Here is a 13,969-nt window from a genome sequence, read left to right as displayed (position 1 = left end):
GAGGGGCACCTGGGTGGCTCAGTCGGTTGAGCGTCCTACTTCGGCTCAGGTCATGATCTCACAGCCCGTGGGTTGGAGCCCCGCGTCAGGCTCTGTGCAGACAGCTCCGAGCCTGCAGCCTGTTTCAGATTCTGTGCCTCCCTCTCTCTGCCCCAATCCACTTGCATTCTGTCTCTGTCTCTCTCCAAAATAAATAAACGTCAAAAAAAATTAAATAACATAAAAACGTAAGTGTGGGAAGTAAGCAACAATTATTTGCTCTAGGAAATAAATTAGACCATCATTTCCATGCAACCAAATTTTTCCCTTTATATTAATGTCTTTCTAGTTACAGACAAAAGCAAAACATAGTTAATTTCAATAAGAGATTAAAAAAACAGTTTTTTTTAATTTTTCAAAAGGGAATAAAACCATTTTTCATCATCCAAAAATAGTGGAACTTAGTTGTAAGTTTATATCTCCAAATATATGACACATATGATCCTCACTGCAATTTTTTTTAAAAATGGCATTACTTTAAAAATCAACTCCTGAGAGCTTGTGTGACCCAAAGGCACATATATGTTTAGTAAGCAATACTGAAATATATTTCTTGTTCCAGTTAATTCTATATGCTATCTTTCTTTTTCCTTCTCTCAGTGTTTATTTGCTTTTTATTTATTTTATTTATTTATTTTTTTGCCTGCTCTTTCATTTCAGAGACCAAGGTTCCTCCAGGCTCCAAAATCAAATTTTCAGGAAGTGAAAGGCTATCCATATGATTTTAGGTTTATTTTTTTCCTGGAATCATGTGTATTTTAGTCATCAGCTCAAAATGTGAATGCAATGTGGTTTCTGTTTTGAAAACAAGTAATTAAGGGAATGTTTTATTTCCAGTGAAGGCATTGTATCTAATTTATAAAATAATACTACTTAGCAAACTAGTAATTATGACTTCATCATATAAAGGTCACTCGGGGGCACCTGGGTGGCTCAGTCACATGAGTGTCTGAGTCTCGGTTTCAGCTCAGGTCATGATCCTAGGGATCAATTCCCACATTGGGCTCTACACTGAGTATGGATCCTGCTTGAGATTCTCTGTCTCTCTGTCTCACTCTGTCTCTCTCTTTCCTTCTGCCACTCTCCCCCACTTGCACTCTCCGTCTCTCAGAAAGAAAAAAGTTCATTCCTTCCTTTATACCACAGCTGCCAAAGAAACATCTCTCAGTAACATTGTACTTTAATACTACACACTCCAAAACTTTTGCTCTTAATTATATGGGAAACTTGCTGGTGGATTAATTGTTTGGCACTTTACTAGGTAGTATACAACATCTTTTCTATTCATTCACTTTACTAAGTTGTACATGTGTCTGTTCACAACAGCTTGTGAGATTCATGAGGCCAGGATTCATATATAATATCATTTTGTATCACCCAGTCCTTGGAGTGTTCAGCACAAATTAGCCTCTCAAAAATTATTCAGCAATTCACCCAAATTATATTCAACATTTTATTCCTGTTTCATTTTCCTTAAGGAAACTAACACATCTCTAGTCAACTAGTTAACTAACACATATCTAGTCAATTAGTAAATGTTAGATATCATTACCAAGTGAATATGAATGAGCAGGGCTTACCAATCTTCCTCCAAATTGGAGCTGCCTCAAACACATGCTACTCTTCCATCTATTTAAACATTGCTGTATTAGAATGGCCAAAATTAACAACACAGAAAACAACAGATGTTGGCGAGGATGCTGAAAGGGGACCCTTTTACGCTGTTGGTGGGAATGCAAACTGGTGCAGCCACTCTGGAAAAGAGTATGGAGATTGCTCAAAAAGAATAGAACTATCCTATGACCTAGCAATTGCACTACTAGGTATTTACCCAAAGAATACAAAAATACTAATTTGAAGGGATATATCCACCCCTATGTTTATAGCAGCACAATCAACAATAGCCAAATTATGGAAAGACCCAAATTTCCATTGACTCACGAATGGGTAAAGAAGATATGGTATATATATATATATATATATATATATATATATATACACACACACACACACACACACATATACATATGTACATATATGTACATATACATATACATGTACATATACATATATATATATATACACCATATCTTCTTTACATATGTATATACATACATATATATACATATATGTATATACATATATATATACACACCATATATGATATATATCTAATGGAGTAATAATCAATAAAAAGAATGAAATACTGCCATTTTCAATGACAAAGATGGAGCTAGGGAGTATTATCCTAAGTTAAATAAGTCAGTTAGTGAAAGATACCATCTGATTTCACTCATGTGTGGAATTTAAGAAACAAAACAGATGAACATAAGAGGGGAGGAAGAGAGGGAGGCAAACCATAAAAGAGACTTTTTACTATAAAGAACAAATTGAGGGTTAGTGGAGGGAAGTTGGATGGGGGATGGGCTAAATGGGTGATGAGTATTAAAGAGAGCACTTGTGATGAGCACTGGATGTTGTATGTAAGTGATGAATCACTAAATTCTACTCCTGAAACTAACATTACACTATATGTTAACTAACTGAAATTTAAATTAAAACTTAAAACAAAATAAGAATAGAATAGAATAGAATAGAATAGAATAGAATAGAATAGAACAGAACAGAATAGACATGGCTGTATTAAAAGCACAAATTTGATAGGTGTACTTGTAATATAAGTAGGAGTCTGGCCACACACAGTCCTCTTGGTTTTGATGAACTCCACCTCAATCTTGTAAGTACAAAATGGAAACATCCTGCAGTATCCTCATTATTTTGTCTTTTTGTTTCATTCTTTCCCAGTAGGAAGTTTCATATATTTTATATAACAGACATAAAGAAAATATGTCTATTACAAAAGCTATCTTTTCAAATTCTATTTTTTTCTAAAGCATTTCTAAAATGCTATCTTTTCAAATTCATTTTTTCCTGAGTAAAAATTATGCAGAATTAACTACTTTCAGGTTTTTTTTTTTTTTTTTTTTTTGTCACTTCAGGTCAGTGCCCTGAAAAATGTCCCCAGCCCCTTCACTGGTGAGTCCTCAAATCTTCACCTTCTAATATGCACAGTAAACAATTATTACTTCAGTTCACCTTCCCTTTCATTCTGAACTTTTACCAATTTCACTGTACACATCTACAAATGGACTCACAGAGAACAGGAGCAGTGTCCATTCACCTTCCAAAGTGCATTGCAAGTTTCACAGAAGTTAACTAATTCCACTTATAGATAACACTGACCTTGGACCCTTTTAATCATAGCAATTTTTCTGAACAAGTTAAGTATGCTCATTACTCATTAAGAAAATCATACGTTACTAAGCATTGAAAGTTTTTAAGTTCTACAAAAACATTGTTTTTAATTTCTTTTTGAGAGAGAGAGAGAGAGACAGCATAAGTGAAGAAGGGGGAGAGGGAGAGTGAAGGAGAGAACATTAATCAAGCTCCATGCTCAGCACAGAGCCCAATGGGGGTCTGGATCTCATTATTGTAAAATCGTGGCCTGAAAAGAAATCAAGAGTCAGGAGCTTAAACCAACTGAGCCACCCAGGGCACCCCTCTATAAAACATTATTAAGATGGATATATTGACAGTGAATGCAGTATTTCCACAACTTCTCTCTTAAAATCTAATAGTGTCAACACATCGAACAGGGAGTAGAGAAAGGATATTCTAAATAGGAATAGTTCCACAACTATGGAATATGTATAAACCTATATCACACATTCCACATATATGTGCCTGGTATGTTGAAACTTAACAAAATCACATGAACAGAAAGAGTGAAACCCTCTTCTCTAAGTGCCATCCTATATATTACCCATTTAGAGAAACAAGGTATAAAATGTAGTAGACCATGGAAAATAAAATATGCCACTGAAGATGTGCTCCCATATGGAAGATGGCTCCACGGCTGGTAAGAATAACTAGATTTATACATGAGTAACAGGCTGAATGGCAAGTTGCACCGGACATGGTTTTGGAGCTGAGATGTCTTTTATTAGGAGGATAAGTGACATAAAATACTATATCTGTGTGAATTTTCCAGCTATCTACTGAACTTGCCCACTAAGTGACTGAAGGATTGAACACAAATTTTAAATGACCAAAAGTTACTCCTCCAGCTCATGTTCTAAAAGTTCAACTAAAATAGCACTGAGGGGGAAAAAAGAACAAAAGGAAAAGACAAACAGTTCCTAGTATATTTGGGAAAAAACAAACATCAATCACTATGTACATCCAAAGATAATAAGTATTTAAGAAATATAAAACATGGACTTAGGTTTTGCACATCTCAAAAAGTCTATAATACAAAATCAAGACCAAAGACAAAGACAAAACAGAAAAGGTGAAGTCTCCAAGAAACAAAATTTAGGTGAAGAGCATACACTTGAAGAATTTATCCAAGAAGCAGAATAAATATTTGGGAAAGGAACAGTAGTTTTTCATACTCAAGAAATTTAAGAAAACCAGGAGTTGTTCAAATAAATGATTCAAAACAATAGATTTTAAAGGTAAACTGGCTGCAGAAAACAAAGACATATATAGTGGTTACATCCTAATTAGTATTTAGGAGGGGAAGAAAGAGCTGAATAAAAAAGATATGCCTGAGTAACTTGCACAGGCATATTACAATGGAAAGGAGAAATAAGGTGTTAGTATGAAAGATGACATATCAGTGTCAAAAAGATCATATATCTTAAAATTTTCAAAGTTAGTAAATTTTGACATGAAACACTGATGGTTTTAGCACTATGAAAACTAATATCCAAGCTAAAGTAATAATATAATAAAAAAGTAACATGTAATCATATGTTAATCCACCATGAAGATATGTCACTATTAAATTCTCAGGCACCAAGTACATAAAATAAGCACATAAAAAAAAAACAGTATACCGGTCATATAATAGATTTTATGTAATTGACCAATTATTAAGCTTTAAAAAAATTAAAGTTTATTTATTTTTGAGAGAGAAAAGGGCAGAGTGTGAGCAGGGGAGGGACAGAGATAGAGGGAGACACAGAATCCAAAGCAGGTTCCAGGCTCTGAGCTGTTAGCCCAGAGCCCAACGCGGGGCTCAAACTCATGGACTGCGAGATCATGACCTGAGCTAAAGTCGGACACTTAACCTACTGAGCCACCCAGGCACCCCTAGCTTTAATAAAAAAAAAACTAAATTATGTATAGAATATAAATTTTTGTTGTTATATTCTCTCACTGCTATAAAACTTAAATAAACAATAGAAATTTAGGTGGAAAATTATGCCAAAATTTCAATTGGGAATTATTAAATGAATTATTTTAAAAAATTGAATATTAAAATGTAAACATGCTTTTTAGTGCTCTTTTTGAACAAGGTAAATTGAGAAACAAATTAAAGTCAATAAGTTTTAAAAATGTTAAAAAATAAAACAGTAGAAACAAAAATAATAATTTTACATAACATAATAAAACTAATCGCAGATATTAATAAAACAGACCCTAAAAAGTATTTAAAAACTATCATATTAAAGATAACAGAACAAAGTTAACCAATAAGATAATTTTAATAACTATTTTAGTAACAGCTTAATAATTTAATAATTTCATATAAAACAGCAAATTAAGAGGCTATATTGTAAACAATTTGTATTTTTATTATAAAACTGTAAAATATCTGCATTACAAAATACTATCATTATTTTCTTTATTAAAGCAGAAAATATCTGTAAACAAAGACCCATTTCCTCAAATATACAGTGATACGATGGAAACAATAAGATTGTCTAATTGGAACTGATAGTTGCTACTTTCACCAATATCTAAGGAATGTCTTTCAAAGTCCAACCAAACATCGCTTCCAGTGCTCCCAGGTGCTGACCATGCCCCCTTGCACTTCTGCTTCTTCTTTCTGTGCACACTAGTCTTCCTGGCCACTCAACACACACTACAGCTTGGGCCCTAAACTACCACATGAAGCTGAATTTCAGATTTGGCCATTGATAAGACCTTCTAACATGAGCACTTTTGGTCTCTTTATCCATAACCTACCTGTGGTGACATGGGGCATCCCATGGGATAGGGTTCACTATACCTTTGGAGATACTGCTTTCTGGTCACCCCTCACCCTTAAAGACCACTGATTTTTTGTGCCACCTTCAAAAATGAAATGATTCTAATCAATATTATTTTGGGTATACCTCCAGCCTATCTACCTTAAAGTATAGTAAACTTCTGGATGTTTTCATATTGCATGGTGTCCAGCCAGATTAACACATAAGCACTGATTAAATCCCCTGCCCCTGCTTGTGCTAGACATTCCCACAGCTGCTCACACCCACTCCTTGAGCTCATTCCTCCCTTGAGAACCTGTTCAGACCCTGCCTGTTCACCAGACTCCAGTTCTAGTCCCACTTTCCAAGTTTGTTATTCTTGATTGACCTTCTCATAAATACTACATGGACAGGGGCAACTGGGTGGCTCAGTCGCTTAAGCATCCAATTCTTGAATTTGACTGAGGTCACGATCTCACAGTTCATGAGATTGAGCCCCAAGTGGGATTCTGCACTGACACAGTGGAGCCTACTTGGGATTCTCTCTCATGATCTCTCTCTCCCTCCCTCCCTCTCTCTTTCCCTCTGTCCACCCTTCCCCCACTTGTTCTCTCTCTCTCAAAATAAATAAATAAACTTAAAAAAATACTACATGTATCAACAAATCTTGTGAACTTCCATACCATGCCTCTTTCTCTATGGGAAATTATTTCCACTTTGAGAATAGTCTGGCATCCATTATTCCACTGTATGATTGTAGGGCATGAGTTGAAAGTGCTATCGTAGTGCAGAGCCCATGTATTATTAATCTCCTATAAATACTTTCCAGTATACAAATGTTATAAACCATTTAACCTGCTACTCTATTCGGGCAGACTCTTTTTCATTTCTAAGATCCAACAACAAAACACAAAATAAAAGCTTATTTTTTAAATATAGTAATAACAACTTTCATCCAAATAATTCTAAGCCAAAGGACATAAATATTGTCAGCTGACGAGATGTGGCTTTTAATAACAAGAAAAAGTTCACTCAAAACTGATTTTTATGGCACAAAAACAGACACATAGACCAATGGAATAGAATAGAAACCCCAGAACTAGACCCACAAACGTATGGCCAACTCATCTTTGACAAAGCAGGAAAGAACATCCAATGGAAAAAAGACAGTCTCTTTAACAAATGGTGCTGGGAGAACTGGACAGCAACATGCAGAAGGTTGAAAGTAGACCACTTTCTCACACCATTCACAAAAATAAACTCAAAATGGATAAAGGACCTGAATGTGAGACAGGAAACCATCAAAACCTTAGAGGAGAAAGCAGGAAAAGACCTCTCTGACCTCAGCGGTAGCAATCTCTTACTCGACACATCCCCAAAGGCAAGGGAATTAAAAGCAAAAGTGAATTACTGGGACCTTATGAAGATAAAAAGCTTCTGCACAGCAAAAGAAACAACCAACAAAACTAAAAGGCAACCAACGGAATGGGAAAAGATATTTGCAAATGACATATCGGACAAAGGGCTAGTATCCAAAATCTATAAAGAGCTCACCAAACTCCACACCCGAAAAGCAAATAACCCAGTGAAGAAATGGGCAGAAAACATGAATAGACACTTCTCTAAAGAAGACATCCGGATGGCCAACAGGCACATGAAAAGATGTTCAGCGTCGCTCCTTATCAGGGAAATACAAATCAAAACCACACTCAGGTATCACCTCACGCCAGTCACAGTGGCCAAACTGAACAAATCAGGAGACTATAGATGCTGGAGAGGATGTGGAGAAACGGGAACCCTCTTGCATTGTTGGTGGGAATGCAAATTGGTGCAGCCGCTCTGGAAAGCAGTGTGGAGGTTCCTCAGAAAATTAAAAATAGACCTACCCTATGACCCAGCAATAGCACTGCTAGGAATTTATCCAAGGGACACAGGAGTACTGATGCATAGGGGCACTTGTACCCCAATGTTCATAGCAGCACTCTCAACATAGCCAAATTATGGAAAGAGCCTAAATGTCCATCCACTGATGAATGGATAAAGAAATTGTGGTTTATATACACTATGGAATACTATGTGGCAATGAGAAAAAATGAAATATGGCCTTTTGTAGCAACGTGGATGGAACTGGAGAGTGTGATGCTAAGTGAAATAAGCCATACAGAGAAAGACAGATACCATATGGTTTCACTCTTATGTGGATCCTGAGAAACTTAACAGGAACCCATGAGGGGAGGGGAAGGAAAAAAAAAAAAAAGAAGTTAGAGTGGGAGAGAGCCAAAGCATAAGAGACTGTTGAGAACTGAGAGCAAACTGAGGGTTGATGGGGGGTGGGAGGGAGGAGAGGGTGGGTGATGGGTATTGTGGAGGGCACCTTTTGGGATGAGCACTGGGTGTTGTATGGAAACCAATTTGACAATAAATTTCATATATATAGAAAAAAATATTAACCAAAAAAAAAACACTGATTTTTAAAATTGAATTCAAATTCTCTGTCAAAAACTGAGAAGATTATGACATGTGCCATGAAAGGAGGAAGCATACGGATTTTCTATAGAATCAAACATAGGCCCAGAACAGGTCAGGACACTGAGGTCTCAATTAGATAAAGGAGCAAAGAGGGTGGTAAGTGTGTCATATATTAATCTCCTCTTAGACCTCAATTTCTCTTAATTTATTTATAATCATAATTAAGATCAATTGGTGGGGCAAATAATGTATATCCTGACTTAATTCCTTTTTGATTCAAGGAGATGTCTCTACTCTCTGCCAAGATGTTTCACAAGTGTGTATCACATGCAAAAATATGTGGGTGGGATAATTTTTTTTTCATTTTAAAGAATATAGAAAGCTCAGAAATGAAAAATTAAACCCAGTCTTTGCTGCCTTTAAGCTGAGGGGATATTGGGCATCAAAAAGACAGAGAGAGACAGAGAGAGAGAGACAGAAACACAGACAGCGGCAGAGACCAAGACAATTTTATGAGATGCTTTCGGCTTGGTTTTGAAGTAGTCAAAGACAACATGAAAAGACTAGTCTGAAATCCATAGACTTCATAATTCTGAGTTGCTTTAATTTCACAGTTTGCTCTACATGCAGTAAAACATACAACTTGCCTATAAATGTAAATGTACCTACTTCAGGCCAAGAACATGCATTCTGGCCACAGGAGTTACTTTCTTGTCCACAGTATCTTCAGCTGCCTGTTTCTTTAAAGGAAATAAATAGGTGTTCCCAGATTAAGGTCCCAGAGCCACAGGAGTTGTTCAAGAAAGGACAAGCTAGGAACCAAATGTGAGATTCTGAGAAAAGGAGGCATCCAAGTCATTGTAGAGGCCACCCAAACCAGATGTGAGTATGCCCAAAAAGATGATGTCTAATCTCTCTCCTCTACCTAGAAAAGTATGTAATGATGTTGAAAACACCTTTCAAAGTCTGGTGCACAGGTTAAGTTTGACCCTCAGTTACAATTAACTAGTATCACAATGACTAGAAAGATTTTCCTCTGGGGACTGAATCTCTCTGCAACAGCTCAAAAAATTGGTGCTCCTGGGGTGCCTGGGTGGCTCAGTCGGTTGAGCGTCTGACTTCAGCTCAGGTCATGATCTCACAGTTTGTGAGTTTGAGCCCCGCGTCGGGCTCTGTGCTGACAGCTCAGAGCCTGGAGCCTGCTTCGGATTCTGTTCTCCCTCTCTCTCTGTCCCTCCCCTGCTCATGCTCTGTCTCTCTCTGTCTCAAAAATAAATAAAAACATTGTTAAAAAATAAAAAAAAAATGGTGCTCCTGGTCCATGCAGTACAACATAGAAATGCTGATTCCAAATAAGAGGAAAAAATTAAATGGTCTACACTAGGTTTTGGGGCATGCTTGGCAAAGTGTCAGAAGAAAGTGAGCTATCCTCAGTGACTACATTTCTAAGAAATAACTTGGAAGTGAGAAACACCACTGACTTACCTTTGTGATGAGGAAATAGCTTAAGGTAGGAAAGAAAAATAAATGGCCCTGTTGATGTGGCCTAATCACATCCCCAGAGGGTAAGAGAATTAGGATCTTCCCCCTATGGAAAATATGTAACCCATTAAAATGTCCATAACAGAGGATCCTGGGATATGGTCACGCACAAGTGCCCTGAGGTCATAACTTCCCCCATATCATTTAAGGGTTCACTAAGTAAGACATCAAGAGCTCACCTTGACACTTCTAAAATATTTGCCAATTTAAATATCCTGATTATCCCATTGTGACACAATATGTGACAGAGAAATAATATATTTCAGTAATTACAGAGAATTCAGAGAAACTATAGTAATTTAGAGAAATAACCTCAAAAGGAAATCCCTTGAGTAACTGGCTGACAATATCAATGTGGTTATGGACTGAGTTCCAATGGGACACCAAATGCCAGGCATTTTGTGCTGTGCTATTCTCACTATATAGTAAACTGCCCCTTTACATTTTTTAGCAGAAAAAATAAAATTTCCATTCTTATTTATCTTTTCTACTCTTATAATTGTCCTATAGAAGTAAAAATGAATGTTGCCTTATTGTTATTCAAAATAAGAGAGTCCTCATTTTTCCTTGGTTATCCAAGTCTCTGATCATGCTTATCAACAATTTCCAATTCTGCTTAAAAAATCTATTTTCTCATGGGGGAGGGGAAGGAAAAAAAAAAAAGAGGTTAGAGTGGGAGGGAGCCAAAGCATAAGAGACTGTTGAGAACTGAGAACAAACTGAGGGTTGATGGGGGGTGGGAGGGAGGAGAGGGTGGGTGATGGGTATTGAGGAGGGCACCTTTTGGGATGAGCACTGGGTGTTGTATGGAAACCAATTTGACAATAAATTTCATATATAAATTTAAAAAAATCTATTTTCATTTCCCATATATTTTTCTAGATAATTAAGCCCTGGTTTACTTGGAGTTCACAGATGTTTGTGCCTTCCTCAGCACAAAAGAGCACATTCTATTTACAACCATATCTTGCTATATTCGTCTATATATTCTCTGACACTTCTAATAACTTTAAAGAAAATGTTCTCTCTGTCCTCTAAAATGGATTGTAGCACCAGAAGACTATTTGGCTTCTGTTATAGGCTGTCAGCCACTTTAAAATTCACCCATGGATTCTTTCTTTTCATAAACACATAATAACTTATCTATAATTTAGCAATAACAATATAAATTATTTTCTCCTTATTCAAGTTTAGATACCACGGTTTAGATAACATTGTTTTGCAACCACATCAATTTAATAAAATTTGAAAAAATAGCCATTAATCTTATGACTTGACTGAGATAGATTCAATTTTAAATCAACTTGCTGAAAGTGAGTTTTTTCCCCTAGCATTGACTTATTTTGTTAGATAGTAGACACTATTACATACTGAAAATTTACCAATTAACTGAGTTGGACCATTAGCATATAAACTCTAAAAAGGCCTGGGTACTGTGCCTTTCATATCTGTGCCCTCAATGCTCAATAATTGTTGAACAAATAAATGCGTTTCTTAAAGGAGATAAGACAAACATAAGTTCAATGATGTGTTACAAACTGCACGTACCTAGTAATAAGATACAGGGTATAATGGAAGAGATCATCAATTAATTAAAAAAATATCTCTCCATCTAGTAAGCAAGCCATATCAGCAGTGCATAGGTAGCAGAAAATTAATATGGAAAGAAGTGGGTAATCTATGCAGAATTGTGTATAGTTTGCATACAGTAGGAAAAGAAAGGACGGGAATTAAAATAATCCCTGTTCCATTTTGTGATATCGAAAAGAGCAAAAAAGAACCAAAAGCAGGGACCTTTTGACTTAGTTCTGATGTGTTCATTTTGAGGCTGTTTTAACACACCCAGGTGGAGAAGTAAAATACATAGCTGAACATGAGATGGGAATAGAAAATGTCTTTGTTGAAGTATAAATCTGGGGGCCACCTGTAAATATATTCTACTTTAAATTGTGATTAAGTCAAAACATACTTGCCATTCTCAAAAACCTACTAAAGAGAGAAATACAAAAAATCAGAAACTTGTTAAACAGGAGGAAAAGTGCAGCACTAGAGATAAACTCAGTGTGTAATGGGACTCACACAGGAGACTTGACCACAATAATCCATGGTCTATTGAAAAAGTAATGCCACTGAGGTTTAGAGTTTTCTATTTCTGTTTTGAGCAAATGGCCAAAATATTTCAATCTCTGCAAAATAAAACTTATAATAATACCCATATAGCAGATAATTATGCTTGTACATTGTAAATATGTTGTACATTCTGACATGATTCATCATGTTCCTACCTTATTTACCCATTCATATTTACCACATATCATCTGGGTAAGCAATGTGTTATGAGAATGCAGAGTAGGGCCAGGCATATAATTATGGCTATTAAATGCAATAAAATTTATGAACCAACTTCATTAAAAGTCAAATGCCTAAGACAGTGATCTAATTTTAATTTCGGTCGCTCAATATTGTACATTTTGGTTTGTACATAGTGCAAACGTTATGCAAATTGTTCAGGTCACACAGCTATTATGTGATGAAATGAGCATTCAAACTCAAAAATTCAAATGCTATTGAATTTTTTGTACCAAAACCCACTATAGGTTTATGAACATAACCAAATAATTTATTGAGTCATCATCCATTAAATGAATCCGTCTTAATAACTGCCTCCTAAAAAAAAAATTCTTGATAATCATGTTTCACTGAGCCATAATGTTCTACCAAGAATTTTTTTCATTGCTGCCTTTACTTCTTTGTTTCTCAGGGTGTAGATGAGAGGGTTGAGTATGGGGGTCACCACAGTGTAGAAAAGGAAAACAAACTTTCCTTGGTCTTTGGATCTGCTCTTGGCTGGCTACAGGTACATGAAGATGATGGTTCCATAGAAGATTATGACAACCATTAAGTGGGAGGAACAGGTCCCAAATGCCTTGTGTCATCCGATGGCTGACTTGATCTTCAGTACTGCTCTGGCAATGTGCCAGTAGGAGATCAGGATGAGTGATAAAGGCACCACCAGGAATAAAACACTAGCCGCAAATAGCTCCACTTGACTGAAAGTCGTTTCCACACAAACCAACTTGATGAGCACAGGGACCTCACAGACAAAATGATCCACTTGGTGATGCCCACAGAAAGGCAACTGCAGGGTGAGAGTGGACTGTATAAGGGTGGTAGCTACCCCACTGAGCCATGCCACAGATGCCAGGGTATGACAGAGGCTGGGCGCATGGCAAAGGCATAATGTAGAGGACGGCAGACAGCGATGTACCGATCATAGGACATCACAGCCAGGAGGACACACTCCGTGGATCCCAGGGCAAGAGAGACATAAAGCTGAACCACACAGCCACCATAAGTGATGGACTTATCTGAACCACCCAGGTTGACTAGAAGCTGAGGAATAATGCTGCTGGTGAAACAAAGGTCCAGGAGGGAGAGGTGGGAGAGGAAAAAGTACATTGGGGTGTGCAGTTTAGAGTCCAAGAGGGAAACTAGGATGATGGTAACATTGCCTAGGAGCGTCATCAGGTAAAGACACAAGATTACCCCAAAAAGAACCAGCTCTAGCTGAGGCCGGTCAGAAAAGCCTACCAAAATGAACCCAGGGAAGGTGCTGTCATTGGTCAAACACATTACTCTTGCTTTGATTATTAACTTCAGAGTGATAAAGTCACATGAAACAGAAACTGCAGGGATTTTATATCAATTCCTTCACAGCTAAGGTCTAAGTGTTGAAAAATAAGACTTTGGATGTAGGTAAAGATAAAGAGCCAATGTAGAGAATACCATGTGCAGTGTCACTTATTATCCCATGAAGTGGCATATGTGGTCTGTGGATCATAGGTTTTCATTCTACCTTGAGGACAAAATAAAAGTCAAAA

General features: G+C 36.7%; 1 pseudogene; it reads right to left on the bottom strand.

Annotated features, from left to right (window-relative positions):
• Positions 1-12,777: 12,777 nt before the first annotated feature.
• On the bottom strand, positions 12,778-13,721 carry LOC121016672 (olfactory receptor 2G2-like; annotated as a pseudogene).
• Between the last annotated feature and the right edge of the window lie 248 nt (positions 13,722-13,969).

This window comes from Herpailurus yagouaroundi, unplaced genomic scaffold, assembly GCF_014898765.1.
Source record: "Herpailurus yagouaroundi ecotype Mexico unplaced genomic scaffold, PumYag 212, whole genome shotgun sequence".
Taxonomy (NCBI): domain Eukaryota; kingdom Metazoa; phylum Chordata; class Mammalia; order Carnivora; family Felidae; genus Herpailurus; species Herpailurus yagouaroundi.
Note: the sequence above shows the minus strand (reverse complement) of the source record. Positions and strands in the feature narration are given on the sequence as shown.